The sequence below is a fragment of the Leopardus geoffroyi genome (assembly GCF_018350155.1).
Source record: "Leopardus geoffroyi isolate Oge1 chromosome D3 unlocalized genomic scaffold, O.geoffroyi_Oge1_pat1.0 chrD3_random_Un_scaffold_63, whole genome shotgun sequence".
In the NCBI taxonomy this organism is placed as follows: domain Eukaryota; kingdom Metazoa; phylum Chordata; class Mammalia; order Carnivora; family Felidae; genus Leopardus; species Leopardus geoffroyi.
In genome coordinates this window covers 51,245-70,167 of record NW_025543566.1, presented here as the reverse complement: position 1 = coordinate 70,167, position 18,923 = coordinate 51,245, and the positions used below count along the sequence as shown (strand labels likewise).

Genomic DNA, 18,923 nt, shown 5'->3' with positions numbered 1-18,923 from the left:
TCTTCTAGACAGTGAGACGCACCTTCCCGCACACATACGTCGGGCAGGGACAGGACACTGGGAACTTAACGCAGACAGTGGCTAACAGCCTGCAGTTTTTCCGCGTGAAAGAATCATTTCTACTTTCTACAGTGGCTGTTAGCCTCTGCTCCACGCTGCTCCTCAGGATCACAACGTGAGCGTCTCCTCTGTGAGGACGGGGGCACTCAGCCGCTGTCTCTCATGTCCTACCTTATCTTCCACGGCAGCCATTCTCTCTTTCAGATGACGCTTCAGACGCTGGTCCGAGTCGTCAAGGAGTTGGTCGATAGTGTCTGAGAGACATTGATTAGTCTCGTCTTTCAGTTTTTCTCTCTGCCTTACCTGAAAGAGAAGACGCAGGCTTCAAGCCAAAGTGCGAACACCGGCTCAGGCGTGCGAATGACCAGCGGTGTGACCCACACGCACGCCGTCCTCGGCTGCCCCTTCCCACGGCACTCTTTGGCGTGCTTGTGCGTCACTGCCAGCACCGACCTAGCGGGGCACAGAAACGCAGGAACCTGCTTCCCAGGGGTCATCACTTAGCAGGTCCCTTTGTTTCTGGGAAACAAAACACGCATGGGCCCTCACGAATGTCCTCATTATTAGCTCTCAGATGGGCTCAGGAGGCAGATGCACATGCAGGAAAGAGCATATTCTTAAGGGGATCAGCTCATCTACACACGGGAGGAGGAATATTCCGGGGCGGAAACAGAAGCTCGGATCTGGCCTCAGGGGGAAAGAAATGAATCCATTGACAAAACCGAAAGATTAAAAAAAAAATCCACTTTGGGAAAGATTCAGTGGTGAGAAAGACTTTCACCTGTTTTTCGTGAAATTCACACATCTCCCGAACGTTTTGTAATGGAAACTTGTATTTACCTCAAGTAATTTCCGAACGTAACCGCAAGGTTCACGGGTCTGTGTTTTATAGAACTCTCATCGATCGTATGGTTTAAAACCTTGTTTCTACCGCATATCCTGAATTAACCCAAAACAGAAGCGGCGAGGACAGGCCGGCAGGATTCAGGGGCTCCTGCCGGACGGAGGGCCGTGGGGTACGGAGTACACATGTGCCCTGCAGTCGTGGGGCCCAGAGAAGAGGAAGAGCCCACAGGACACACCCGCAGGCTAGGCAATGGACAGTCCCTCCAGGCTCGGGCTTCCTCATCTCTAAGCCACACCTGCTGGCACCTCTTTCCTTGGGAGCAGGCAACAGAAAAGCGGCTGCTCCGCTCGGACACGTACCCCCTGCAGTTCTTGGTTCTTTTCCTCCAGCTGGGCCTCCATCTGGCGCAGCCTTTCCTCGATGTTGCCACGCCTCTGCTCGGCCTGTGGGCGACAGCGGGGTCAGAAGAGCTGGCTGCCCCACACCACACGCTGTGCCTACGCACGACATGCTGTGAGCGGCCTTCTGCCTGCCCACAGTCCCTACAGGCCTCATGCCTGCCAGTGGGAAGCAGTGGGCTTCCATGCTGGTGACCGGGGGTAGGCAATGGTCTCGTCCCCACCCCGGGTCCCGGATCCTTGGACGGTGCCTCGTCCCCCGGGAGACACCCCTGTCCACTCAGCACGGACAGGAGGAAGCAGCAAGCGGAAAGAGCAAACAGGCGTGCTGCCTTCCTAAGCTGGGAAGTTACTTCCAACAATTTAGCTTCCTCAGCAGCAGAGTGTCCAAAGACAAAGGGTCGGCCTACACGGCTGACCAGGAACAGGAGACAGGACAGGCGAGAAAAGAAACGGAGACTTGACATGCAGATCACCAAGGAGGAGAGGCTCTGTTGGAGCCTGGGCCTGTGGGCGCCCAATGCCGCCTGCCCGACTTGATGGCAGCCTTGAGGGTCATTATCCCGTGACGACCCCACCCCCTTCCCACTGGGACCCTCACTGCACTCGAACCGGTGACACAGAAGCACCGACAGGCTCCCTGCTACAGGTTCCCTCAGCCCAGGTTCTGGAAGGATGGACTGGCTGCCCAGTCACGGGCTCCCTAGTCCTGTGTGCATCACTCGATGCCAGCACCGACCACATCATATCTGGAAACTCCCTCTTCAACTGCTGCCTTCCTCTGTGGGTGGTGAGGGCTGTGAGAACTGGGAGGGCAGGGACTGTGTCGGGCACGTTCCTCGACTCTATTTGTGGAACCTCCGAGGGAATTCCTTAAAGATTTATTTCTTACAGGGGTGTCTGGGTGGCGCAGTCAGTCGGGTTCTGACTCTTGGCTTCAGCTCAGGTCATGACCTCAAGGTTTGGGCGTTCGAGCCCTGTGTCAGGCTCGGTGCTGATAGCATGGAGCCTACATGGCATTCTATCTCCTTCTTTCTGCCCCTCCCCTGCTCATGTATGTGCCCATGCTCGCTCTCTCTGTCTGTCTCAAAATAAATGAACATTTAAGAATGTTTCACATAAAAACGATTCTGTTTAAAAGAGGATAGGATTTTCTCATTTCTCGGAAAAATTCTATGCTTTTTTTGTTTTTTTTTTTCCTTCGGTAAGCTCTACACCCAACGGGGAGCTCAGACTCATGACCCTGAGATCAAGAGTCCCAAGCTCCACTGACTGAGCCAGCCAGGCACCCCTGTCCTTCTCTTACCCAAGGCTACTATCTTGAGCTTTGAGTCGCTGACTTAACTCTGAAAAGCAGTGAGTCTTGGATGCAACCAATGGCAAACAGCACACGTCGGACAAAACCGGAGGGAACAAAACTGGGGATGATGCCTGCCGTTTGAAAAGCATTCCAATCTCAGACAAAGTAGCACCGAAACCAGATCTCAGCCGGTTCGTGGAATTTGGCACGCCGACGTTACCGGTGAGAGATGAGATACAAGAACGGACCGCCATGAAAATGACATTCCCACCATGGGACCCAGAAGGAAACGGGGGCCCCACCTTGCAGAGGGTGGCCACCCTCTGGGCCGGCTCGGCTTCCACCTCGGGCAGCGACTTGGCCTTCCTCGGGGTCTGCTGCAGCTTCCGCTCCGCCACCTCCAGGCGCTCTTGCAACTGGCGGTTTTGAGCCTCAGTCTAGGAAATGAAGGCAAAGCATCAAAGCGTAGCAAGTCTTCTCTCCGTTTCCATTTTCAATAAAGTGAAACAAAATCTAAATGCAGAGATCTACTGTTAGTTCTGACTGAAGCCAACAGTTTGGTAGGTGCTTCAGAGTAACCCTTTCCTTTCTGCAAGGAGTCACCCACTGCCTTGGTCCTCGTTTCACTACGCAAAACATGTCTTGCCCAACTCTTTGCTCTTCTTCAGTATCTTCAACAAAGTTCCCACACATTAAAGAAAACCCATCTTCTGGAGGAGCTTGCTCGTGCTTCCTGACCAGTTAAGGAGAGAAGGGTTCGGTCCTAACCCTTCGTAAACATATTTATACTGTGGTCCGAGGGCTCGCTACATAGGACATTCTGAGGTGGGCACATCAGCCAGCACAGAGCTTCTGAGAGCATGCCTGATGCCAGTTGAGTTCTTTTTGGAAGTGTACCATTATTCAACAAAAACACTCTCCCTCTTGACCAAAAACGCGGAAAACTTCAACGTGGAAAACATAGACACGAGATTTTTTGTTAAAGGACTTTTAGGGAAGCCGAGGTGGCTCAGTCGGTTAAGCGTCCACCTTCGGCTCAGGTCATGATCTCATAGCTCATGGGGTCAACCCCGCCTCGTGCTCTGTGCTGACAGCTCAGAGCCTGGAGCCTGCTTTGGATTCTGTGTCTCCCTCTCTCCCTCTCTGGCCCTCCACTGCTCATGCTCGCTCGCTCTCTCTCTCTCACTCTGGCTCCCTCTCTCAAAAATAATTAATAAAAGTGGAATGAAGTTCAACGAAACCAACGACCTGTCGATGCAGAGAGTCCTTCTTTGCGATCTCGTTTTCAAGTTTATCCTTGAGGTCGTGCAGAGAGGTGGCTTCCTGCTGTGCCCTGAGGCAGCGCTTCTCAAGGGTAGTGATCCTCTCTTGCATGTCTTCCTTCTGGGCCGTGGCCTACAGCAGGTATTTCAGAGGGAAAACAGGGAAAGAATCAGCGTACGCCACATTAACACACTCCAGACACAAAAACCGGGCGAAGTCCTCATTTTCCAAACAAACAGAAAAGTAGCATCCTCGGGGCACCTGGGTGGCTCAGCCGGTGTCGCTTTGTGAGTTGGCGCCCCGCGTCAGGCTCTGTGCCGACAGTGCGGAGGCTGCTCGGGATTCTGACCAGTTACCCAGGCTTATTCTTTCCCATGTGTTCAAAGACAAACGGATAATAGAGTCTCCCGGAAGTCACAACCTCGGTTGCCTCCGGACACCGTTGAGCTTTGCACACAACAGCGACTTGCCTCTGGAGGCACACACCATGAGACAACCATCCTTTTTCCGGGGAAAAGGTGGATGAAATCTCATCCAATGACCACAAAGTTGAGGCAGCAGTGTTAACAAATGGAAGCCAAACTCCACCTTTCATATAAGTGGAAGTCATCTTCTATAGCCTAACCCTGTAACAACATTGTATCCCATGCTATCTGACACTGCAAATGGAACCAGGACGTCCTGCCCTGCGTTTCTTGTCCACCACCCGAAGGATTCCTCCTCCAGCCCTCCGTGTTTACTAAGCAATTTATGTCAGCAGGCTCAAGAGTGAAAGTGATGAGTCCTAAGAAATGATTTTCTGAATTCTCTGCATATTGAACTCTGCTGAGGGGTCTCTCCCCACCTTTGCCAAACAACAACTTCACTGAACGGGTTATATAATTTCTGCAAATACTTTTGTTTTAAATTCTGACACGACCTCACCCACACTAAGGTACTAAACAGACTGCTCGTGCACGTACACCCTCGAGGGTCTGACAGGGTCTTCCCGAGGTGGCACTGCCGGGCTGGGGGTGGGGTGTGCGGGGACTGTCTGCAAAGGGCAGCTCGCAGTGACAGGAGGAGGCACAGAGAAACCATCCTACCCTTACTAGTTTCTGTGACAATGATCAGATTCCCATCGACGACCACACGTGCAGAAGCGGCCGCACTCCTCCATGACCTTACACCAGGACCAGCGGGCTGCCCCTCGCTCACTCTGACCGCCACGACCAGGAGCACGGAACCCCCGGGAGGAGGGCAGGGCGGCAGAGGCGGCCGTGACGGCCCCTCGGCAGAGCCGCCCTCGCACGGTCGTGCCCCCGGAAGCGACCTGGCAGCACCACGCTGGTTCCTACGTGCCGAGTGTGTTCCCAAAACGGACCGAGAGCACGGCATGGGCCGAGCTCAGGTGGCCCACACTCCACGCCCGAGGCCACTCCGCCGCCTGCCCGCCAGGCCTCTGCAGGGGAGAGCCCAGGGAGGACAGATGCCACCACGCAGACGGGGAGGCAGCCCGCCCAGGCCCCGGAGTCACGTCCCGTTCTGCTGCTACTTCTACCAAACTCCAAACGTTCAAAACCCGTGGGAGACGAAGGACACGCTGGGCAAGGCCGAACCAAACACCCCACGTTTGGCTCGACGACGGCGTGGCCACTTCAACTGACACTCACTTCACGGACATCTCTTTGTAATATGGTGTTCATTGCTTCCGAAAGGATGAGGTCTTTCCTGGAGACGTCCAGGTCCTCTTCCAGCTTGGCCACGAGAGTGCACAGGGTAGCCAGGAGCTCTTTCATCTGGCTCTGCACCTTTGAAACTCAGAAAGGGAAGCAACGTGTGAGGGCCCCCACTGCTAGTCTTCATATGTTGTTTTAAAAACAATGGATAAAAAGGAAACCCCCTCCAACCAAATCCTGGGATGAGGTCTGGAGCTGAACTCTGCGTGTGGCCCCTAATTCTTCTTCTACGAAACTACACCCCTCCAGTGCCACACGTAACTGCTCTCTTACCTGGAAAAACAAAGGGATTGAGTTTGTACACAGAGGTGTTTCGTTAGTCCTTACTATACAGTTACCCTAAGATCCCCTTCGCCTCAAATAACATGACAGAATGCTGGGAAGGGTTTTCACGGATGCTCCTGTTCACAAACTTGCCTGTTAACCGCTTTCAATTTTACATGGGAGACAAATCTTCCCCGAAAGAAATTACATTATGCAATTTGTACTAGCCAATCGATACACACAACATTGCCACCAACTACTGCTTTTTGACCATACAGACCTGTCTTCTTACAAGAATTCGAGAAGATGAAAAGGAAACTCCAGTCACACAAACACACAAAGTGTGCCCACAACACACAGCATGTGCACAAATTGAGGACCGCCGTGGCTAGGCACACCGTTTCAGCCTCGGTCTTGTCCTTCTCCAATATGGAGTTGAGCACCTTGAGCACCTCCGCCTCACTGGACACGCCGGCCGGAGGCTTCGCCTGTCGCCGTATGACTGTTTTTTGAAGAGCTCTCTCGTGCCTGGAGACGAGCAACTCCAAATGTTCCAGCAGCAGCTGGCGGGAGAGGCAAAAGGAAAACCGTGTTTCAAGAACACCTTCAATTCCGGGCCTCAAGGTCACCAAATGCAAAACCAAGTCTGAATCCCTTCAATTCAGTTCCCAGGTAGGGAGCCACCCCCTCGAATGTGTTAAAATAGCCTTACTCCTCCTCACGGATCAAACAAGGTTTGAGAACAATAGGTCCCGGCCAACTCCACGGGGACACGTGGACAAGGGGAGCGAATGGTGTCCTGTGTTTAAAGACACTGGCAGTGCGCCTACTGACCCTGGTGTTGTTTCTCTCCGCCTTCAGGTTGGCGATCTCCTCCTCTCTCTGCACGAGCTGCTCCCTGCAGGTGTGGAGCTCTGCAGCGAGAGCTGCACACTCCTGGGGTCGGCGAGGGGACAAAAGTGGAGAGACACAGGGGGTCTTTACCAGAGCACACCAGGCCTCCGTGGCCCTCCAGAGTCCCAGCACCCACCACCCTCAAGTAGCATCACACACACCAGTCCCCTCCTCACCACCCACAGGAGTCCCGGGGATTTTCGGAGGGACCGACACTCAAGGGGACAGACATTTTCAGGTGCCTGGCAGGTCTAGGACTCAGGAACTCGGCTGACTCGGGAGCAACAGGCCGAGAAGCCTCCTGCCCGTCCCCGGCCTCTGGCCTCGTCTGGCAAGCAGGCTTGTGGAGCGGCAGTGGGGAAAGGCTGACGGTACTCAAAAGCTGCTGTCTTAGCCTGAACACCTGGCTCAATCAGACTCAACCATACCCAATGGACTTTTCACAAAGGATGGTAGGACTCTTGGCGAAAGGGCGAGTTTACGACTTCTTTCCTTAGTCAAGCAGGAAATCTTAGGGAGGAAGGGTTTCTGAGGAGAGTGATGCCAGGGCCCACCACCCCGCGTGGGGCTTCTCTCTCGCCAATACTGGGCGCCCGACCAGGACATGGCGTACAGGTGGGCTCCAAGGAGGTGGACGCACACTCTGCAGTCAGTCGAGCGCAGAGCCCGGTACAGGGCTCAATCCGTGAACCATGACATCATGACCTGAGCTGAAACCAAGAGTCAGACGCTTAACGCCCTGAGACACCCAGGCGCCCCAGAGCTTTTGTCTCTGTAGGACAAATGAGGGGATAAGGTTTACTTATCAACTGACATTCCAAAGAGAGAGTGGTTGATTTCAGCAATTCTAGAAAATCCAAGTACAAACTGGTGACATACTTCAAGTTCCTTCATAAATCAGCCCTTTCCAAATCAACGGGAATGTTACCACAGAACTGACCACGTTCCTTGCAATCTGACTTGACAAGGTGAACCCACAGAAGCCTATCTGATCCTTGATGTAGGACTGTGCAGGCCCATTTCTATGTGGGGATTTTTGTTCCAATAAATACATTGGAAACTTTTCTGGAGATGTGTGACGTTTGGCAAGACTGGCAGATGAGCTGAGCAGCTACGAAGTATCAAAACTAGTAAGTAAAAGGGAGGCCAGGAGTGCATGAAATATATGCAAAACTAGTAAGTGAAAGGGAGGCCAGGAGTGCATGAAATATACGCAGATAGTAGGCTATGAGAGCATTTCCTATCGGGAAAACATACACAAACCTACTCTCACAAGACAAAACGTATCATCTTGCACACAGAAACTGACCGTACCTACATGGTGCCATTTGCAGTCAAGAGAAAGGCAAACAAACGTGGAGACGCAGGATTAAGTCCTAACCGCATCACACGAGCTGTAGCAGACCCTGTCCTCTGGGGGAAGTGTGCACCACCTCCTGTTGCTATTGAGGTCCCCTCAAGTGTTGCACGAATCCACAAATCTGCTACTCGGCTCTTGGTAAGCACTTCCTTTCTCCAGTAAATCAAGCACCACAGGAAAAGTGATTTCTCAGGGTTCCTGCGTCATTTTCGCCGTGTTAAGGGCAATACCATGAACCTGAATTACAGCCTGGGACCCGTTTGAAGTGTCCCCAGGGATGCTGGACGTGCTCCCGCGATGCAGAGAAGACTCGTGGTATGACAAGAAAAGGCTGAATGGCCTGACATGTACCGAGGTCCACAGCTGCAGCTGCCAGCCGGCCAGCGTGAGGACCACGGAGGCACAAAGAAAGGGAAATTCTCGAAGCTCTCGTTGCAGCTACCCCAGCCCATGCAAAAACCTGGTGCTATTTGTGAGACATCTTTGTGTCTCGCGTGGAAGATGTGGCATCTCTGTGGATGTAGGACTGCTGTGAGACGGGCACACCTGCAGACTCAACTCAAACTGCAAGACAAGTGAAGACCTGACATCACGACGTAAGGCAGAAGGAAGGGAAGGATCGAAAACTGGCACATTTCACTGCAGGCACAGGATAGCTTGGTGCTTTTAGAAAGGGGTTTGGCTTTTAAAATGGTCCAGACGATAGGAGAAGCAGCTTCTACCACGAAGAGGAAGCACACGGTTTCCCAGACGCCCCAGAGAAGATTGCAGAGAAGAAGGAACTACCATCCACCGCATGTCGACCTCTCCAACACAAAAAGTGAAAGCCCAAGAAAATCAGTTGAGGAGACCATGGCTGCCTGCACAGGTTTTTCGTGCAGAAGGAGGTGCCCCGTCGGGGGGAAAATGCCACAAACGACATTTATTCACGAGAAAGACAAGTGAGCACCAAGATGTTGGGTGGGAAGGGGTGAAGCAGCTACCGACTGAGCGGATACAGGCGGGGGTGTGATCAGGGCGGCTGGCCCTGTGCAGGAAGCTCACCCCAGGGTCCTGAAGGCAACAAGTCCCAGTGGCCAGTGGTCTGGCTGCACAGCCAGAGCCCTTGCCCCGGACCAGTTCCATCCCGGCTCTGTCCCTCAACTCAGGAAGCACGCTGAAAGCAAGGGACTGTCCTCCAAAGTTCTTCTGACATCGGACAAAGTCCTGGCCACCCAGAACCCCACGGGTCACCACCAATCGTGTCTTGGCGGCTCACTCGCTCCGGAGCGCAGCGGGTCTCAGTCAGCCTGCGGACCAGGGGCCACGAGGATCTGTGAGGCTCATGACACAGGCACTTTACAAGAAGGACAGTCAATGCTACCAAAGAGAACCGCCACAGAGGGAACATTATGAAAGTCAGGAAGATGCCAAGGGACGTTACAAAACACTCTGGGAAAACCATCAAGCCCAACACAATCAAGAAATCCCTGCTAGAGATGACTGTCCATACGACGTGCGTGATTTCCAGGACCTATGACACAGCCAATCAGGAAACTCATGAATGAGACTGTGCATATGGCAAAAAGAAAAAGAAAAAGAGTTGGGGGATGCAGGGATTCAAAAGGCGTATCCTACAGAAGGTCACGCGCACAGAGAAAAGCCCAGAGGAGGTCACAGAAGAAGACAGCACAGAGAGGAGATCTGGCGAAGCAGACGGAGGGCGAGGAAGGCGGCATGGAAGTGTCATCGCTGGAAAGCACGCTGCCACCAGGAGTGATCCGGCAGAGTCTCGGCTCCTTTCCCACATGGACCCTTCCACGACAAGGGCGCTGGGACTAAAGCCAGCCAGCCGTCTACGGAAACATTGGCCAGGAACAGAAAGGCCCTTCTGGAAAGCTGCACAGACAGTGCCCGCCTCCACCCCCATACCGCCGGGCCCCAAGGCCCAAGCCTGCCCCAGCTAGCGGGTCCCCCCCACCCCATGCAGGTCTGCATATCAGCACATTTGTGAGGACCCACCCCCACTTTCCAGACAGCAAATCCTCACCAAGGTGCTCAGTGAACCACTTCGCCTGCCATGCACACGTCTGTGCGTGAAAATCGAGGGAGCATGCAGCCAGGCCGCCCGGGGCGCATGTGTGTCACCACCACCTAAGCGTTCATCAGGAGGAACATCGTGTGCGAGAACTGTGTGCACTCGGACAGCCTATCCTCACACGGGCATAAGGGCAGTAAGATCTGACAGAAAACGAATAACGTGTTGTTCCATAACCTGGCTTTCCAAACATGACATTTCCTTCTGGCAGGCCTCTCTCTGTCCCCGCCCAGAGAAGATGCCTCTCAGCCTACTATCACAGGCTGTCTTTGTAATGTAACAATGTGTCCAGGCTGTATTAGGAATAGGGCTGTAAAACTGCAGGCTAGCAAAGCTTTGTAACCATTCATTCCCCCGTGTATCTCCTAGGCCATGACGAAGCAATCGTACTGATTACACCAGGCCATCATGAAGCATTCACCCTTCACTGGTAACGCATGAATTGTGACATCCGTGAATACACAGGAATCTTTCCAATTCCTCCCATTCCGGACGCATAGTGCTAATGATACACGTAACAACAGCGTAGTGTGTCACCTGAGCCAGCACTGATGTGGGTTCTGATAGACAATTCATTCTAGAAACAAACGGAGAATACACTTAGGGATCAATACAGCGCAGAGCTGTGCACCTATTTCCCTGTGACGTAAAACTGTTTCTCTCGATTACTTGACTCGAAGAATAGAGTATATAACACATACAAGACACAGGTGCTAATGCACTGTTTTTGTTTCTACTCAGGTTACTGGACAACAGGAGAGTTTGAACAGTTAAGTGTTCTGGGGACCAAACGTTATACACGGATTTTCAATCGTGGGCAGGGTGGAACCCCGAACACCAAGTTGTTCCACGGTCAGCTCTACTCATCCTTGGGGAAGAACGAAGCAAGCACGACCTTTGTGAACAACAGAAAAGAGTAAACTAGAAATAGATTTTCTGTTTTAATTTTTTAATGTCATTCTTTATTTCTTAGAGACGGAGAGCAGCAGGGGACGGGCAGAGTGAGAGGGAGACAAGGAATTGAAAGCAGACTCCAGGCTCTGGGCTGTCAGCTCAGAGCCCGTCTCGGGGGTTACCTCGCCAAGAAAAAGTTCATGACGGGGCCAAAGTCAGCCGCTTAACTGACTGAGCAACCTAGGAGCAGAAAAGGAGAAGTTTAGACGGTCCTCGTACACAAGGCATACGTGTTTCCCCAAAGGAGTCAGTGACCAAGTTGCTCGGCAACACCCGGCACTAAGGGCCAGCAGGCAGGACACAGATTCAGAAAGAAAGGCCGTCTTCTCAGAGAGCGAGGCGTATTGTACACGGATGGGGCAGGACGCCAGCATCTCTGCACAGCAGGAAGCGCCCCCCGCCCCACAGCCAAGCTGCTGCGAGGTGAGTGGGGCCGGCGCAGGGAAGACCGCAGGACTCGGGCCCTCCCCGAGTCCACCCAAGTGATGACAGGGTACAGATCTCCAGAGACCTCACAGATGGCTTCTGAGACAGGCAAGCTCCACGCCACAGGACCCACGGACCAGCAGGGAGAGGGAAGAGCAGGAAAGAGGCAAAGCCATCTCCCTGGCTTCTGACCACCGGACCAGGGAGCAAGCTGCTCTGTTCCCAGGAGGAGGCACAGGTGTGGGGAGGAGGGTGGTGGCCCGTGTGGAGCTCAAGAGCCCACAGTCCGCCCAGATGGAGCTTCACTACGAGGTGCTTGGAGAGGCGTCCGGGAGACAGAGTGGGGTGCATGAACACAGGGCAGCCGAACCTCCCAAGGAAAACCGCCTCCCCGAGTCTGACCCACGCCGACCCATGGGACAAAACGGCCATCCTGCGGCCGCACTGTGCACACGTTCCTCCTATTCCACCGAACCACACACTCCCATGCCCTTCTATTGCTCTCCGTAAAACCACATACGTCTCTGGGCGAGGTAACTGCAGCACATAGCGTTCAGCACCTAGTACAGTGCCTGCCACGCTCTCCAGAACAGGTGAATGCTTTAGTGTACGCCTTGTACCCACACACGTAAATATTACACACGCTGCTTTTACACATTACGTAGTTCTGTAAAGGGTATAAAGACGCACACTGTCCTGTGCTTTATGTGATGGGTGATGTGAGGGGCTTGTACCTGTTGCCTAAAGCACGAATCTTAGAGCTCAACCCACACGTTAGAAGGAGCCACTCTACCCAATGACGTCCACACAGCATCCATTCTTGTCTCCTCCCCCAACCCACTATCCACACAGAACCAGCACCAGCTTTCAAAAAATTCAACAACATCATGCTGGTCCTTCCCCCTGAGGACACAACGACCCCAGGCCCTTATCTGAAAACCCAACTCCTTACGGGGTAGGTTCTGTCCCAACACCAGCTGCCAGTGCCTCACCTGGCTCCGCTTCCGCTTCCATCGCTCACAACAAAGCCAAGCTCCTCCTTGACCCCGGCCTTTGGCCTCGGAGTCAGACTGCTGGGAGAGTGCTCGGTCAGCCTCAGCTCCCGAGCGACCTCTCCGGAAAAGGCCTTTCCGGAAGCACAGTGCGCAAGTAAGCGACATTTCCTCCCAACCCCTTCACTCGTCCAGATACACTCTTCTCAGATGTGCCTCCACCACCGTCTCCGAGGAGCACAGCAGCCAGAGCCTGGCGACCACAATGGTGCAGAGTCACAAAAGGGCTCAACAAGGGTGGGTGGTTGTGTCTCTGCAGATGATTCGGGTGCACCAACACAGAAGCCCTTTTTGGGGGGGCTACACTGTACACATACAGACATCATAAGGACTCTAAACCCGTATCTTTCTATAATAACACTGAATGTAAATGGACCAAATGCACCAACCAAAAGACACAGGGTATCAGAATGGATAAAAAACCAAGACCCATCTATGTGCTGTCTACAAGAGACTCATTTTAGCCCTGAGGACACCTTTAGATTGAGAGTGAGGGGATGGAGAACTATTTATCATGCTACTGGAAGCCAAAAGAAAGCTGGAGTATCCATACTTATATCAGACAAACTAGACTTTCAATCAAAGGCTGTAACAAGAGATGAAGAAGGGCATTTTATAATAATTACAGGGCCTATCCATCAGGAAGAGCTAACAATTATAAATGTCTATGCGCCGAATACAGGAGCCCCCAAATATAGAAAACAATTCCTCATAAACATGAGCAACCTTATTGATAAGAATGTGGTCATTGCAGGGGACTTTAACACTCCACTTACAGAAATGGATAGATCATCTAGACACACGGTCAATAAAGAAACAAGGGCCCTGAACGATACATTGGATCAGATGGACTTGACACATCTATTTAGAACTCTGCATCCCAAAGCAACAGAATATACTTTCTTCTCGAGTGCACATGGAACTTTCTCCAAGATACGTCATATACTGGGTCACAAAACAGCCCTTCATAAGTATACAAGAATTGAAATTGTACCATGCATGCTGTCAGACCACAAGGCTATGAAGCTTGAAATGAACCACAGGAAAAAGTCTGGAAAACCTCCCAAAGCATGGAGGTTAAAGAACACCCTACTAAAGAATGAGTGGGTCGACCAGGCAATTGGAGAAGAAATTGACAAATATACGGAAACAAACGAAAAAGAAAATACAACAATCCAAACGCTTTGGGATGCAGCGAAGGCAGTCCTGAGAGGAAAATACGTTGCGATCCAGGCCTATCTCCAGAAACAAGAGAAATCCCAAATACAAAATCTAACAGCACACCTAAAGGAAATAGAAGCAGAACAGCAAAGGCAGCCTAAACCCAGCAGAAGAGGAGAAATAAGAAAGATCAGAGCAGAAATAAACAATACAGAATCTAAAAAAAACTGTAGAGCAGATCAACGAAACCAAGAGTTGGTTTTTTGAAAAGATAAACAAAATTGACAAACCTCTAGCCAGGCTTCTCACAAAGAAAAGGGAGATGACCCAAATAGATAAAATCATGAATGAAAATGGAATTATTACAACCAATCCCTCAGAGATACAAACAATTCTCAGGGAATACTATGAAAACTTATATGCCAACACATTGGACAACCTAGAACAAATGGACAAATTCCTAAACACGCACACTCTTCCAAAACTCAATCAGGAGGAAAGAGAAAGCTTGAGCAGACCCATCACCAGCGAAGAAATTGAATCGGTTATCAAAAATCTCCCAACAAATAAGAGTCCAGGACCAGATGGCTTCCCAGGGGAGTTCTACCAGACGTTTAAAGCAGAGATAATACCTATCCTTCTCAAGCTATGCCAAGAAATAGAAAGGGAAGGAAAACTTCCAGACTCATTCTATGAAGCCAGTATTACTTTGATTCCTAAACCAGACAGAGACCCAGTAAAAAAAGAGAGCTACAGGCCAATATCCCTGATGAAGATGGATGCAAGAATTCTCAATAAGATACTAGCAAATCGAATTCAACAGCATATAAAAAGAATTACCCACCATGATTAAGTGGGATTCATTCCTGGGATGCAGGGCTGGTTCAACATTCGCAAATCAATCAACGTGATACATCACAGTAAGGAAAGAAAAGATAAGAACCATATGAGCCTGTCAATCGATGCAGAAAAGGCCTTTGACAAAATTCAGCACCCTTTCCTAATAAAAACCCTGGAGAAAGTCGGGATAGAAGGAACATACTTAAAGATCATAAAAGCCATTTATGAAAAGCCCACAGCTAACATCATCCTCAATGGGGAAAAACTGAGAGCTTTTTCCCTGAGATCGGGAACGCGACGGGGATGCCCACTCTCAACGCTGTTGTTTAACATAGTGTTGGAAGTTCTAGCATCAGCAATCAGACAACAAAAGGAAATCAAAGGCATCCAAATTGGCAAAGATGAAGTCAAGCTTTCCCTTTGTGCAGATGACATGATACTATACATGGAAAATCTGATAGACTCCCCCAAAAGTCTGCTAGGACTGATACCTGAATTCGGCAAAGTTGCAGGATGCAAAATCAATGTACAGAAATCAGTTGCATTCTTATACACTAACAATGAAGCAACGGAAAGACAAATAAAGAAGCTGATCCCATTCACAATTGCACCAAGAAGCATAAAATACCTAGGAATAACTCTAACCAAAGATGTAAAAGATCTGTATGCTGAAAACTATAGAAAGCTTATGAAGGTAATTGAAGAAGATATGAAGAAATGGAAAGACATTCCGTGCTCATGGATTGGAAGAATAAATATTGTCAAAGTGTCAATACTACCCAAAGCTATCTACACATTCAATGCAATCCCAATGAAAATTGCAGCAGCATTCTTCTCGAAACTAGAACAAGCAATCCTAAAATTCATATGGAACCACAAAAGGCCCCGAATGGCCAAAGTAATTTTGAAGAAGAAGACCAGAGCAGGAGGCATCACAATCCCAGACTTTAGCCTCAACTACAAAGCTGTCATCATGAAGACAGCATGGTACTGGCACAAAAACAGACACATAGACCAATGGGATAGAAAAGAAACCCCAGAACTAGACCCACAGATGTATGGCCAACTCATCTTTGACAAAGCAGGGAAGAACATCCAATGGAAAAAAGACAGTCTCTTTAACAAATGGTGCTGGGAGAACTGGACAGCAACATGCAGAAGGTTGAAACTAGACCACTTTCTCACACCATTCACAAAAATAAACTCAAAATGGATAAAGGACCTGAATGTGAGACAGGAAACCATCAAAACCCTAGAGGAGAAAGCAGGAAAAGACCTCTCTGACCTCAGCCGTAGCTATCTCTTACTCGACACATCCCCAAAGGTGAGGGAATGAAAAGCAAAAATGAATTACTGGGGCCTTATGAAGATAAAAAGCTTCTGCACAGCAAAGGAAACAACCAACAAAACTAAAAGGCAAACAACGGAATGGGAAAAGATATTTGCAAATGACATATCGGACAAAGGGCTAGTATCCAAAATCTATAAAGCGCTCACCAAACTCCACACCCAAAAAACAAATAACCCAGTGAACAAATGGGCAGAAAACATGAACAGACACTTCTCTAAAGAAGACATCCGGATGGCCAACAGGCACATGTAAAGATGCTCAACGTCGCTCCTCATCAGGGAAATACAAATCAAAACCACACTCAGATATCACCTCACGCCAGTCAGAGTGGCCAAAATGAACAAATCAAGAGACTATAGATGCTGGAGAGGATGTGGAGAAACGGGAACTCTCTTGCACTGTTGGTGGGAATGCAAATTGGTGCAGCCACTCTGGAAAACAGTGTGGAGGTTCCTCAAAAAATTAAAAATACACCTACCCTAGGACCCAGCAATAGCACTGCTAGGAATTTACCCAAGGGATACAGGAGTACTGATGCATAGGGGCACTTGTACCCCAATGTTTATAGCAGCACTCTCAACAATAGCCAAATGATGGAAAGAGCCTAAATGTCCATCAACTGATGAATGGATAAAGAAATTGTGGTTTATATACACAATGGAGTACTACCTGGCAATGAGAAAGAATGAAATATGGCCCTTTGTAGCAACATGGATGGAACTGGAGAGTGTGATGCTAAGTGAAATAAGCCATACAGAGAAAGACAGATACCATATGGTTTCACTCTTAGGTGGATCCTGAGAAACTTAAGAGAAACCCATGGGGGACAGGAAGAAAAAAAAAAAAAAAAAAAAAAGGAGGTTAGAGTGGGAGAGAGCCAAAGCATAAGAGCCTCTTAAAAACTGAGAACAAACGGGGTTGATGGGGGGTGGGAGGGAGGGGAGGGTGGGTGATGGGTAATGAGGAGGGCACCTTTTGGGATGAGCACTGGGTGTTGTATGGAAAGCAATTTGACAATAAATTTCATATGTTGAAAAAAATAAATAAACATAAAAAATTCCACAACATCATGCCGGTCCTTCCCCCTGAGGACACAACGACCCCAGGCCCTTATCTGAAAACCCAACTCCTTACGGGGTAGGTTCTGTCCCAACACCAGCTGCCCGGTGCCTCACCTGGCTCCGCTTCCGCTTCCATCGCTCACAACAAAGCCAAGCTCCTCCTTGACCCCAGCCTTTGGCCTCGGAGTCAGACTGCTGGGAGAGTGCTCGGTCAGCCTCAGCTCCCCAGCGACCTCTCCGGAAAAGGCCCTTCCGGAAGCACAGTGCACAAGTAAGCGACATTTCCTCCTAACCCCTTCGCTCGTCCAGATACACTCTTCTCAGATGTGCCTCCACCACCGTCTCCGAGGAGCACAGCAGCCAGAGCCTGGCGACCACAATGGGGCAGAGTCACAAAAGGGCTCAACAAGGGTGGGTGGTTGTGTCTCTGCAGATGATTCGGGTGCACCAACACAGAAGCCCTTTTTGGGGGGGCTACCCTGTACGCTTGAGGGGCATCCCGCCCCCAGCCTGCTTCAGATTCTGGCTCTCCCTCTGTCTGCCCCTCCCCTGGCCACACTCTCTGTCTCTCTAAATAGTAAATAAACATTACGAAAATTAGAAAACAAACCACACCGATCAAACACTCCCAGAATAACTGTCACTTAAGCGATCCACTTCATCTCGTTGCCCTGCCATAGCCAGCCCGTCATCACAAAGCCTGCCCTGGGCAGGCACCTGACAGGGGAGGAGGGCGGCCATGGCAGTGGGGGATAGGGAGCTGGGAGGCTGACACCATCACCACCCCATGGACGCTGGCTGAGCGTGGGCAAACTGGATGGTCATTTTAGAAGAACGACGGGTACTAGGCAAGGACTACTGGGTTTCGTTTTCTCCTGTAACAAATGCTGATGACCAAAATGTTTACTACGACTTCTCAGTCTTCCCTGGCTTGCTCTTATACATGTGAGTAGCCTGTTAATCAACACATCATGAACTAGGAAAGATGAGTTCAATTTGAAGCATGTTTGAAGGCATCAAGGAGACCCCGAGGCAGTCACCACTGGAAGGACTGAGACCCCAACAAAAGGGAAGCCCGCTGAGCCAACTCTAATGTTCAGAGTCCTCTCTCTCCCTCAAGACATGTGAGGATTCTGAATTTCCTCAGGGATTGGAGGCAATATACCAACGAGCTGCAAAGGAAACCTAACAGAAAGGCCAGCAGAAAGTCGCAGCTAACCGAGCTCTGGACAGCACAGGGAGGCACAGAAAATGAGCCCGGCACTCGGCAAGCACTGCCTGAGAAGCTGACCCTTCCATCATGTCATTGTGCTGTGGACAAAATAACTGGGCTTTGGGACCTACCATCAAGAACGGGTCCTCGGAAACACTCCAGGCCTCCAAATGGAGAGCCTGGAGGTCTACACGGGAGTGGGGGACAGCGTGAGCCCAGCTCACACTGCACCTTACAAAGACTGAGCCCCAGTCTCAACTCACTCACGCCTGAGTGGGCCCAATAACCGCCGCACTCGGGGTGTGTGGGATGAAATGCTGAAGGAATACAACCACACGAAGAGCCTCTATGCTTCTCCATACAGTCCAGCAGAAAAATAAAAACAAAGAAGAAATGAAAAGACAAGATAAGACAAGACAAAAAAAAGACAGAAAAGAAAAGAAAAAAGAAGAAAAAAGGAAAGAAAAGAAAAGAAAAGAAAAAAATGAAAAGGAAACGAAATGAAGGGAAAGGAAAGGCAAGGAAATGAAAGGAAACGAAAGGAAAGGAAAGGAAGGGAAAGGCAAGGCAAGGCAAGGCAAGGCAAGGCAAGGCAAGGCCAGGAAATGAAAGGAATGCCTGGGTGGCTCAGTCGGGGAAGCATCCCACTTTGGTTCATGTCATGATCTGACGCTTTATAGTTTG

General features: G+C 50.4%; 1 pseudogene; it reads right to left on the bottom strand.

Moving 5' to 3' along the window:
• Positions 1 to 168: 168 nt before the first annotated feature.
• On the bottom strand, positions 169 to 12,742 carry LOC123595700 (annotated as a pseudogene).
• Between the last annotated feature and the right edge of the window lie 6,181 nt (positions 12,743 to 18,923).